Raw genomic sequence first — 13,520 nt, 5'->3', positions numbered from 1 at the left:
ACCGAGCCCAGAGCCAGCCCCTGAGTCTGTAGCTAGCAGGTCTCCCCAATCTTGGCATTGCACAGTGATCAGTTGTTTACACGTGTGCCATGTGAGGGGTTACATATTGGCCGTGTGCAGGCAGGGCCAGGAGCCCGGTTATGGCCTTCCACCCGGCCGTGCTCTCACCTCTGTTAATCAGAGTCCTTCAGGTGAGGTCAGTCAGAGTTTAGGAGCAGCCTCCCAGCGCGTCGCCCTCCAAAGCAAACACTGCAAGTTACTGCCTGGAAGAGCCAGGGATTAATGCTGTTTTCCAAACATTTGGGCTGCATTTTGCCAAGGCAAAAGGCCAAGCAACTTGAGATTTTGATCCAAACGATCACCCAGTGTGATTTTTCTTCACAAAGCTGCTTCGGGACATTACACTTTGCATACTTTGTTGGTTTTGCAAATAGTGATGCCACTGATGATGCCATTTGATGATGTCATGTGTTACGTCATGAGCATGCATTGAGCTGGGGGATTGGTTAAAGATGTATACCCAACCTTAACTGGTGAATTTCTATGGTTTTGATGTTTTGCATTGTAACAAGAAGCTTCAGCTAATGGCATTTCAGAGAATTTTTAAGGTGTGTCATAGAGCCGAGGCATTCTGATGGGCGCTGGCCGGGCACCCTTAATTTCGTAACTGTTTGACCATTAATTTGATGCGTTATTCTGATGAATCAACTTCCGAGGCACCAGTGGTCCAGGGATGAAAATCGGTTTCTAAGCCATCAATCGGCCCCACACCTCTAGTATACTAGAAGGGATCTGAAGAGATTGGAAACACAAGTCAATTATAAACCTCCTTGTCCAATTTTGGTAACGTGGACGGAATCGGAGGCTTATCTCTGCAAGGTAGTGGATCGTTGGTTAGTTCCAACACAACGAAAATCCAATTACAATAGTTCAAGGATACTTGTTTTCAAAACAAAAGGGAGCAATGGGTCATAAAATGTCACTATGGGCCTTCGGAGAAGGACCAGGGGAACACAACCACAATGTACCTTGTGTTTGTAGGTGTTCTTGGTGCTCGACAGGGTCCAGTCGGTTTCAGGGCACTTTGCAGCTTCTGCGACAGAGTTCAAGATGGAAGACAGCTCTGGGTTTCAGGCGGCAGGCAGTTCGGCAAGCGAGGCTGGACGGACGTCTGCAGGCTGGCCTATACGGCAGCGCGGGGTCAGGAATCGTCTCGGTGCTTGTTAAGATGGATTTCTGAACTCTGTCCTGGAGGGGCAGAGGTTCAGAAGGCCAGCCTAGTTTCTTGGAACAGGGTAACCTCTGGACAAGCCAGACCAATCAGGGTAGCGATGGCGGCAGTTAAGACTAGGTCTCAAGAGGAGTGAGGGTGACTGAAAGCCCGCAATGAGCACACAAAGCAAGGACGCTTACAAATTACTCCAGACAGGTGTTATATTAAAATATAGACACATTTATTACAAGGCCTTTGTAACATCGACTATAGTAAAGAATCACGGTAAAACTCCAATAAACCAAAATATCACAAGCAATACAATATATATACAAGACCAAGGGGTCTAAAGAGTTAGAAGCACGAAATATGCAGACCACCTAGATGGGGAGGAAAACAGGCAGCTCAAGTAATCGTTAGACCCAGTTTGACATCAGAGGGAGGCCACCTAACTAGAAAGAAGTCTGAGCCCTATGAAGAGTGGAGCCTTGTGCTCAAAAGTACCTACACACGCGGGTGCCAACGAGCAAAGGAGAGTCTCTTCAGGGAGATCAGGCAGTTAAGAGAGGTGAACAAAACGATGATGAACAGTTCCCCCGCTACTCAAACGTTGCCTCCACTGGGGGGCAGAAGCAGAGCGCGAGTGCGGAAAAGGGTTGCTGTTTACGACAGCGGTGGAGAGCCACAGGCTCCTGCGGAAGGGCGACCGGTTAGGGTATTGACTACTCACCGGTCCCCGATGCAGGCAGACCCAGGCTTCTCCGGTTTCGTTCCGGTACTGGCAGGTTCAGATGCGATCAGCAGGATGTGTCGACGCCGTGTAGATTCCGCGACAGCAGGAGTCGGGGTCGAGGGTGTCCCAAAATGCAGCAAACACGCACAGGTTTGTTACCACAGCAGGGCAACTCGCAACCGTAGGTATTCCGGTCCCAAAGCACACGTCTCACTTCAGACCTGGGAATGCCAAGTGTACGAATCGTGTGAGAGTGCCGAGGACACGAGATTAGCAGTAAGCCAGACGGCGGTGACAGAGCAAGGTTCCTGTTTAGGCTGGTCAGTCCACTGGATGGCCTAGGGATGCTTCCGAAGGCTTACATACAGGATTTGGTGAAGATGGCGAGAATAGTTGTTCCCACTATTCTAAAGGGTCGAAGAGCCAGTACAGGCCTTCTCGTTCGATCAGAGGCAGAGGGGTCTCGTAGGACGACAGCAGTGCAGGGTGCCAAACCTTCAGAGGGTCACCAGCGATTCCTCGACTCAGCTTCTTAGTTGCAGGATACTTGGCTCCTTATCCTTTGTTCGTGAGAACTCAGGAGATCGACATGGTAGTGGTGTTTCCAGCCTCCTCTTATCCAGAGTTCCCTTCGTGCCAAAACGGAGAGGACCCAATGGGAGATCTGCTCACAAAACACTCACACCATACGTGGACCTATCACAGACCACGGTGGTCCCAGGCATTCAGGACACTCTAGACTCTCTGGCACCCAGGATGTTTATTGGGAACAGACCTCCCAGCCCACATCCTGGAGGCACACACAAGGCATGCAGAAGCCCGCGAAAGCGTTGTGTTTCGCGGGAAAGTGCGTGACCAAATAAGGACTGCCCTGGGTCGGCTCGACCTGGGGGAAGGTGAAGGGGCAAGACGGTCAGCGGACAGGACAAAAAACCTTGTGGCATGGCCATTTTGGAGGCCAGGCCACCCATTTGGGCCAAACGCGGGAAGCACGGTTAACATGGCAAAAATGGGTTCAAAACAGAAAGAAACGATAGCTGCCACCAGTCCTGTCCGTGACACATTGCACATTTCATGATAAGTCCAGCGAGAGTTTCTAGGGCCATTGGAATGACTAGAGACCCAAGAGCGCGGTAATGTAAGTTACGGTGCACTCTTGTTTCATGTTGCTCAAAAGCTGCAACATGAGGAAAGGACTAAGGGAAACAAAGTCTCCCGGTACTGACTGTCTTAAGGGCTGTCAGTTTCCCCATAAGAATGGAGGGAAAGCCCAGAGGAGTGCGGCGGAAGGCTGCGCTTCTCCGGAAAAGTCTAGATCAGGGTGTAAAACAACAGCAAAAAGTTTGAGGGTTGCCACATGGAAGGAAAATTACCTACAATTATGAAATCTTTCCTAACACTCGCCCCTCCCAGACGGACAGGGGGAACTAATCCACCCCTGGATGAGTTTCTTGTTCAGGTCGGTTAAACATTCTGGACAACCCATCAGCATTGCTATGTTGGACACCGGGCCTATGCTCAATAGTGAAGTCAAAGCCTTGCAGACTTATGGACCACCTAAGCAACTTTGGATTCTCTCCCTTCATGTTCATTAGCCACTTTAAGGGCTTATGGTCAGTTTGCACAGTGAAGTGGGTCCCATAGAGGTAGGGCCTCAGCGTCCGTAGGGCCCGCACAACACGCAACATTCTTTCTCTACTGTGGACCATCTGAGCTCTCTGTCCTTAAGCTGGCGACTAATGAAACCAATAGGGTGTTCCTTACCCTTCTCATCTACTTGCGATAGTACAGCTCCTATCCCAGTGTCAGAGGCATCTGTCTGCACAATAAAATGTCTTTGGTAATCAGGGGCCCTGAGAACAGGGGCCTGGCACAAGGAGTCTTTTAAGCCGTTGAAGGCCTTCTCACACTCGTCGGTCCAAGTTACCTTCTTGGGTTTCTTCGGAGTGGTGAGAGCAGTCAGAGGGTCAGCTATGGTACCATAGTCTGCCAGGAAGTTGCGGTAATACCCCGTGAGTCCTAAGAAAGCTCTCACTTGGGTCTGTGTAGTGGGGGTAGGCAAGTCTTGTACTGCTTATACTTTACTGGATAGAGGCTGTATCCTCCCTCCACCTACTTCATGTCCAAGGTAAACCACAGAGCCTTGTCCAAACTGGCATTTACCAGCCTTTATGGTCAAGTGTGCTTTCTGAAGAGCCTGTAGCACAATTCCGAGGTGTTTCACATGGTCTTCCCAGGGGCGCTGAAAACTTCTATATCATCCAGATATGCAAGACAGAATTCATCCAACCCGTTTAACACATGATTCACAAGCCTCTGAAAAGTGGCAGGTGCATTCTTGAACCCAAACGGCATTACCCTGAACTGGTGAAGACCGTCTGGAGTTGAGAACGCTGTCTTCTCCTTGGCACGTTCTGCTAGGGCTATTTGCCAATAGCCTGCAGTGAGGTCAAACGTGCTGAGATACTTGGAGGCACCCACGGTATCCACCAGCTCATCTGTTCGAGGCAAGGGGTGGGCATCTGTCTTGGTGACAGCATTCAGAGCCCTGTAATCCACGCAGAACCTCAATTCAGAAGTACCTGCCTTTGGAACCAAAACCACAGGGCTGGACCAAGGACTACTAGAGGATTCAATCACCTCAAGAAATAACATTTTGTTGACCTCTGTCTTAATGTAAGACCGTACTTTGTCTGACATTCTGTATCCTCTACTTTTGGTAGGTATGCTGTCTCCTGTGTCTATGTTATGTTTGCACCAAGGTGTCAAACCAGGGGACTGCGAAAACAGGGGGGGAAATTGCCTAAGCAAACTTTTCTCCTCAGCCTGCTGATCAGAAGTCAGGTGAGGGGCCACTCGGACACCCTCAAAGGAGCTATCTGAAGGACCACTTTGGAACAGGTCGGGGAGAAGTTCAGACTCCTCTTCCTCAACATCTGAAGCCAGTAGCAGTGCTGCGATTTCGACTCTTGGGATGAAAGCCATAAGCCTATTTACATGGAACACTTTTGGAGCCTGTCCAGGCCTTCCAAGGTCCACTAAATAGTTGAACTCACCCAGGGGCTCCACCACTGTGTAAGGGCCTGACCATTTATCCTGTAAAGCTCGAGGCCTTATAGGATTCATGATCAGGACTTGCTGACCAGGTATGAAGTTGATGAGGGAAGCTTTCTGGTCATACCAATGTTTCACCAGGGCTTGCCTGCCTTCAACTTGTCACTAGCCAGACCCATCGGGAGTACCATCCGTTTCTGAGCCCTAACACATAGTCTACTATGTTGGTAGTAATAGGGAGAGTGGGCATCTCCCATCCCTCCTTGACTATGGCTAAGGGTCCCCGCACAGGGTGACCAAACAGAAGTTCGAAGGGGATGAAGCCAACACCCTCCTGTGGTACCTCTCGGTAGGCAAACAGTAAGCATGGTAAAAGAAGATCCCATTTTCTTCTTTGGGGTTCTTCCAGAGCCCCAATCATACTCTGTAACATTCTGTTGAACCGTTCCACCAGACCATTGGTCTGGGGGTGGTATGCGGAAGAGAACTTGTAGGTGACCCCACATTCTTTCCACATAGCCTGCATATACTTCAAAATAAAGTTGCTGCCTCGATCAGACACAACTTCTTTAGGGAAGCCAACCCTAGTAAAGATGCCAAGTAACGCTTTTACAACTGACTTGGCAGTTACAGTTTTTAATGGGATGGCCTCAGGATATCTGGTAGCATGGTCGAACAGCACCAGGATAAACCTATTGTCCGAGGATGTTTGTGGGTCAAGGGGACCAACAATGTCAATCCCTACCCTTTTGAATGGTATTCCCACAACTGGGAATGGTACCAATGGAGCTTGGATTGTTGAGCCACTCTTACCAGATAACTGGCAGGAGGCACAACTCCTGCAGTGACATTCTACTTGCACCCCCATCTTGGGCCAGTACACATGCGTGGATAACCTTTGCTTGGTCCTCTTAATACCAAGGTGACCAGCAAGGTGCCAGCTGCAGGAGGAAGGGTCTTACAGCAAGGGGAACCACCAACCTCCTATGGTCTCCTTCTGTAGACTCTCTGGGCTCACTATATAGGAGTCCACCTTCCCAATAAATCTGATGCTTCCCAGGAGGTTCACCCTCAAGCTGGGAGCAGGCCTGTCTCCTTAGGCCTTCCAGAGATGGGCACTCACGTTGGCCTTTACTGAATTCTTCCCGGTCAGGACCACCTTCTACTAACAAGTCGTTTAGTTCAGGATGGTCATTAGGGTCAAATACTTCAGGTATCGCCGCCTCCTCGTAAGGTCCGGGCAATTGACCAACTTCCTCCACCGCAGTGGTAGGTGAGTTTGGGGGGATATTTTCTTTCCCTCATTTTGGTTTTCTGACTCCTTTAGCCTTGGGTTTCCCCTTTGGCTGGGGCAGCTCACTGATCTTGGTCAGTGCTGCCCTGGTTTGAGACCTTGTGCAGGGTCTGTCAGCAGTGTCCCCCACAAGCCCTAATGCTCGGAGATCGTTGCCCAACAAGGCCTTTCCTGGGACGCTTCTCTGAATGCTCACTGGAATCCTGACTGCTGTACCATTGATAGTACGATTTACAGGTATTACTGGGACATGAGAGGTGGGCCGTCAGCCAACTTAGTGGGCATCAGAGTAGCTCTGGAAACTTCCTCTGAGTCTACCAAGGTAGAATCCACTACAGTTCGACTGCACCCACTATCCCTAAGAGCTGGAGTATCTACTCCATTGATCAGCACACTGTCTTTAAAGTAGTGCTTGGTGTTATCTGGAATCCTAGCTTAAGCCTCTGCGACTTTAGGCTGCCAGGAACCCAGGGAAACTAAAACTACCTCAGCTTCTATCCCACTGGAGAAGGAGTCTGAGGAGAAGGATGCTCCTGTAATCTCTTCTTCCTCGTAGGAGGAGAAGGCCAGATTAGCGGAGTGGACACCCGAAGGTTTAACCTTACACCGGGGATCCCCCTTCACGTGGTCAGTTGCTCCACATGCAAAACACAATCCATTGTGTCTGTTTACATAGGGAGGCTTATTGTAACCAGAGTTCTGTTTCGGAGGCTGACCTCCACTACCCTGTGAGTTCTCTTGTGTCTTACCCTTATTTTTTTTTTGTGGCCCTTTTGAGAATAAGATTTATCAGTTTCTCCACCCTCCTTATCTTTGGACTTTTTCCCTTCTTCCTGCTTACCAGGATGAGTCTTGTCCTTATGGGACACTCGATGTGACACCCACAAATCTGCTGCAATGGCAAGCTTCTTTGGATCTATCTCCTTAGAATCTGCCAAATGCTGCTTAAGCTCAGGGGAAGAAGATGCAAAAATATGTTCCAGCATGACAAGACTTATCATACCTTCAAAGGTAGAAACCTTATAACCTTCAACCCAGCCAGTCAAGTTTTTTAAGGATTCGGTTACATAAGACACCCAAGTACCACCTTCTTTTTTCTTATACTCTCAGAATCGTTTTAAATATTGGGCAGGAGTCTTTCCAAACTTTAAAATGAGAGTTTGCTTCAGCATTGCAAAATCTGCTCGCTCAGCCTTCAACATTTCCATAATGGCACTGCAGCCAGAATGGGGCAGTCTGCTGAGTAATCAGGCAATTTTATCAGCATTGTCAACTTGTTGAACTTCACATGCATCCTTAAATGTATTCAGCCAGTCCATAATGTCATTCTTTTCCTCATACACACTGAGGAAATCTTTTGGAAACCGTGGATGTCCAAACCACGACCCATGTCCAAGAACCTTGGATCCATTGGCAACTTGAAGCTTGGCCAGTTCCAACTGGTGATCCCTGTCTTTCTGTTTTTCTGCCTGTTCGCTTTTTAGTTTGGCCATATTGAAACCAAGCTCCTTCTGCCTAAACAGCAGTTCTTGCTTCTTGAATTCAAGTATGGCCTCCCCATCAGCACTGGCAGAGGAAACATTGGACATTTCATCCTCCCTGTCCTCATGGTCGCGGTGGACCAGTGCAGCGGCAGAACTGTCAGTTCTACCAGTGGGAGCAGCCCCACCCCCTTCTGCAGTGTCCTCGGAAGCTATAGCGTCAAGCTGAGCTTCTTGCCACTCCATGATTCTTTGGATCATTTCCATTTTTGTGCCTTGCGAGGAGACATCTCTTTCAGCACACATCTTTTTCAATGTTTCGGATTTAGAAGCATTTAAAGTTAACAAGGTACCTTTTTCCATACTGTTTGATAGAACTATGGCCTTTAAAGAGTTATGCTACGACAATTCACTACATGTCCTGTTAGGAATAACTTGAAATGCCTTCGCTCGTGCGCAACACTGGATACCTTCAGTCGTATCCCACCGCTGTACACCAATTTGTTAAGATGGATTTCTGAACTCTGTCCTGGGGGGGCAGAGGTTCAGAAGGCCAGCCTAGTTTCTTGGAACAGGGTAACCTCTGGACAAGCCAGACCAATCAGGGTAGCGATTGCGGCGGTCAAGACTAGGGGCCTCATTACACGGTAGGCGGTGAGCCATGGCGCTATTAGCGCCATGGCTCATGCCGGTAAAATACCGGCACCGCCTTGGCGGAAAGGGGATTTACCTCCCCATCCCAAGGTTGGAGGGGCGGTAAATCCCCCTTCCGCCATTGCCCTTCCCCATTCCCATTTCTGCCCCATAGGGCTCTATGGGAATGGGGAAGGTGCTAATTACGGCACCGCAATTTTGCGGTGCCGTAATTAGCTCTGAGGTCCCTTAGCGGGTTGGTTTTTAACGCCTGCAAAAAGCAGGCGTTAAAGCTCCAACCCGCTAAGGGACCTCATAGTAAGGCGGCAGGGATTTACTGGTACCGGTATTTTACCGGTACCGGTAAATCCCTACCGCCTACCGTGTAATGAGGCCCTAGGTCTCAAGAGGGTGAGGGTGACTGAAAGCCCGCAATGAGCACACAAAGCAAGGACGCTTACAAATTACTCCAGACAGGTGTTATATTAAAAATATAGACACATTTATTACAAGGCCTTTGTAACATCGACCATACTAAAGAATCACGGTAAAACTCCAATAAACCAACACATCACAAGCAATACAATATATATACAAGACCAAGGGGTCTAAAGAGTTAGAAGCATGAAATATGCAGACCACCTAGATGGGGAGGAAAACAGGCAGTTCAAGTAATCGTTAGACCCAGTTTGACATCAGAGGCCACCTAACTAGAAGGAAGTCCAAGCCCTATGAAGAGTGGAGCCTTGTGCCCAAAATACCTGCAAAGGAGTGTCTCTTCAGGGAGATCAGGCAGTTCAGAGAGGTGATCAAAACGATGATGAACACTTCCCTGCTACACAAGCGCGGCCTCCACTGGGGGGCAGAAGCAGGGTGCGAGTGCGGAAAAGGGTTGCTGTTTATGACAGCGGTGGAGAGCCACAGGCTCCTGCGGGAGGGCGACCGGTTAGGGTATTGACTACTCACCGGTCCCCGATGCAGGCAGACCCAGGCTTCTCCGGTTTTGTTCCGGTACTGGCAGGTTCAGATGCGATCAGCAGGATGTCTCGACGCAGTGTAGATTCCGCGACAGCAGGAGTCAGGGTCGAGGGTATCCCAAAATGTAGCAAACACGCACAGGTTTGTTACCACAGCAGGGCAACTCGGCAACCGCAGGTATTCCGGTCCCAAAGCACACGTCTCACTTCAGACCTGGGAATGGCAAGTGTACGAATCGTGTGAGAGTGCCGAGGATACAGGATTAGCAGTAAGCCAGACGGCGGTGACAGAGCAAGGTTCCTGTGTAGGCTGGTCAGTCCACTGGATGGCCCAGGGATCGCTTCCGAAGGCTTACGTACAGGATTTGGTGAAGATGCAGAGAATAGTTGTTCCCACTATTCTAAAGTGTCGCAGCGCCAGTAGAGGCCTTCTCGTTCGATCAGAGGCAGAGGGGTCTCACAGGACGACAGTAGTGCAGGGTGCCAAACCTTCAGCGGGTCACCAGCGATTCCTCGACTCAGCTTCTTAGTTGCAGTATACTTGGCTCCTTATCCTTTGTTCGTGAGAATTCAGGAGATCGACATGGTAGTGGTGTTTCCAGCCTCCTCTTATCCAGAGTTGCCTTCGCGCCAAAACGGAGTTGACCCAATGGCAGATCTGCTCACAAAACACTCACACCATACGTGGACCTATCACGGACCACGGTGGTCCCAGGCATTCAGGACACTCTAGACTCTCTGGCACACAGGATGTTTATTGGGAACAGACATTCCAGCCCATATCCTGGAGGTACACACAAGGCATGCAGAAGCCTGCGAAAGCGTTGTGTTTCGCGGGAAAGTGCATGACCAAATAAGGACTGCCCCGGATCGGCTCGACCTGGGGGAAGGTGAAGGGGCAAGACGGTCAGCGGACAGGACAAAGAACCTCGTGGCATGGCCATTTTGGAGGCCAGGCCACCCATTTGGGCCAAACGCGGGAAGCGCGGTTAACATGGCAAAAATGGGTTCAAAACACAAAGAAACGATAGCTGCCACCAGTCCCGTCCGTGACAGACTTGCACATTTCATGATAAGTCCAGCGAGAGTTTCTAGGGCCATTGGAATGACTAGAGACCCAAGAGCGCGGTAATGTAGGTTACGGTGCACTCTTGTTTCATGTTGCTCAAAAGCTGCAACATGAGGAAAGGACTAAGGGAAACAAAGTCTCCCGGTACTGACTTTCTTAAGGGCATGTCAGTTTCCCCATAAGAATGGAGCGAAATCCCAGAGGAGTGCGGCGGAAGGCTGCGCTTCTCCGGCAAAGTCTAGATCAGGGTGTAAAACAACAGCAAAAAGTTTGGGGTTTTCCACATGGAAGGAAAATTACCTACAATTATGAAATCTTTCCTAACAGTGCTGGTCGGCAGTTCTGACGCACTGGTCGAGGCATCTCTGATTATGTTAGTGACTGCAGCATAACAACAGTCAGTGATGCAGTCGGTTGCAGCTCAAGGGGTTCGACTGGATCGAAAATGTCCTTTTAAGGCAGATGTCGGTAGATGATTGACGATGTACTCTATGGCACTCCTCTCCTAGAAAGCTTGCTGCAGAGCCTATCAGTGCATGCTGTCAGCTGTCTGGGAACCTGATCTGGAGCTGCTTGGTGGGTTCTCTGGATTCAGTATCTCCCTGTGTTCCCTGGGAGATGTTCAGGGGAGGGATCTTGCTTACCTCTTGGAGGTCCTGACCTTCCTTCACTGGCGGAAGATGTAAGGCAGACTGTGCCTTCAGCCCATGTCTAATGCTGAGCTCTTCTAGCTACTCCTTGGGAAGTCTTCAATAGATCTGTCCAAAAGAAGGCCTACCTTAATGAATCAATCCTGGGTCCCCACCAACAATCTACTGTATGCACAGGGTCATAACCAGAATGCTTTGCAGCAGAAAAGGTAAATGGGTGAAAACATGTAATACTAAGTCCCACCCTTCTTCCTGTCTGTTGTGGATCAAAGGGTCTCTCTGATCAATGGAGCTCTATGCGGTTACTGATTAAAGTGGCTGGTCTCCCTTGAAGCTGCAGCAGGACCAGACTTCCTGGCACTGTCAATCCACATACTCTGACCTTCTGAAAGGGGTCCACCTGTGGGGATGACTACTGTAATAAAAGCAGTCCCAGACATGACATTTCACTGTCCATTGATACTAACGGCGGGAGCTGGCTTCAGATTGACACAGCGCATATCAAAGGATGTTGGGGTTTTCTGTCGCCTTTGTTAACCTCTGCAGCCAGGCCCCATGTGAGCCTGTGTGAAGTGCACTCTATTTGTATGTTAATTATGTTAATTGCTGCCACCATCTGCAGGGCTCACAAAAGGACAGAGTGAATGCATGGTGCATTTTTTGGTTAATTAGTCTGGCCATGGCAGGAGGAAGGTTTGTCCCGCCCCCTTCTGACATACATCGTGTACTCCACCTGTCCGATCCCAACTAAATATTACAGGGGTGACTGTGCCTGTAGGCTGTGTCCACTCAGAGTACACAGCTCCGTGTGTATGTTGTGCAGTGAGCATAGGAAAATGTGTGCCTATTAGCCCTGCACATTTTCAGGAGGTTTATTTGCCATCATTCAATTTCATATAAAATGTCAAAAAAGCTGAGGTGAGCGCACACCTACCGTGTGGATGGTCATATTCCTCACAGTTATGTAATGACACATTTATACACCGGAAACACATACAACAGCCAAAGGTCCACGATCATATGAGTTGTCTAATAAGTACATCCACTCCAGTGGTGATAGTGCTGGGTATAAATATCCTTTAACGTTAACAGTAACATACATTGAACAGCCAGAGCCCATCAGCTCTGAGAAGTCTACTAGTGCACTTTACAAGGCCCATATATAAAGGCTCCACATTAACACATTTAGCCATAACGTGCCCTCATGCTGACAACGTATGCCAAGTTTTGCCAGCATATGCCCAAGTAGTTGCATTCATATTTCTTTATGGAGCACTTTTCACAAAGTGTGGTACACAGGAAAATGGTACAATAATGGAGAAGGCAAAATTAAAACGACAAAACTATCCCTAGGCTGGAGAATCTAACGAATGAGCATTCAGATGTGTGCGGTAATGAACAAAGGGGGTGAGTGAAACAAATAAGAAGGGGTAATGGGTGCCAATATTTGGGGGAAAGCAAAGGGAAAGAACGAAAACAAGATTGGGTACAGGGAATTTTAGGTACGACAAGAAGGAATTGGGACTGAGAACGTGGAGAGTAACAATCAACTAAGGAAGAAAGATAAAGAGGTGCAAAGATATAAACGCAATTGAAAATAGTAGTGAAGAAATGAAAAAGAAGACAGGAGTCAAAAGAAAGCCAGGAAAGGGAGCGGAGTAGGGAAGAAATAGAGGAACAGGAGAAAGGCAGAAGAGAGTACACATTGCTGAGTCTAAGGGCCTCATTACACGGTAGGCGGTAGGGATTTACCGGTACCGGTAAAATACTGGTACCGGTAAATCCCTGCCGCCTTACTACGAGGTCCCTTAGCGGGTTGGAGTTTTAACGCCTGCTTTTTGCAGGCGTTAAATACCAACCCGCTAAGGGACCTCGGAGCTAATTACGGCACCGCTAAATTGCGGTGCCGTAATTAGCGCCTTCCCCATTCCCATTGAGCCCCATGGGGCAGAAATGGGAATGGGGAAGGGCAATGGCGGAAGGGGGATTTACCGCCCCTCCAACCTTGGGATGGGGCGGTAAATCCCCTTTCCGCCAAGGCGGTGCCGGTATCTTACCGGCATGAGCCATGGCGCTAATAGCGCCATGGCTCACCGCCTACCGTGTAATGAGGCCCTAAGACTTAGCATAGAGGAGCAAGCCGGTGGGCAGGGAAGCCTTCCAGCAGTGCAGAAGAGTATCTTAGACGAGAAAGGATGAGAGTCAAATTAATACTTTCATCATCTAAGCAAGGAGGACATTCATTTACTCACATATGGCCAAGTTATGGTCATAAATGCTCATTATTTGAACATGTTCGGACAGCATATGCCTAGGTCTGTAATATATATTTATGGGGCAACAATTAATGCATGGAGTTCACCCCCACAATCAAGAGCTTCCCCTCAATTAAGCAATGACTTAGATTCTTGACTAA

The sequence above is a fragment of the Ambystoma mexicanum genome, chromosome 4q, assembly GCF_040938575.1.
Source record: "Ambystoma mexicanum isolate Mex_15411 chromosome 4q, UKY_AmexF1_1, whole genome shotgun sequence".
NCBI lineage: Eukaryota > Metazoa > Chordata > Amphibia > Caudata > Ambystomatidae > Ambystoma > Ambystoma mexicanum.
The sequence above is the reverse complement of the archived record's forward strand: the minus strand, read 5'-3'. Positions refer to the sequence as shown.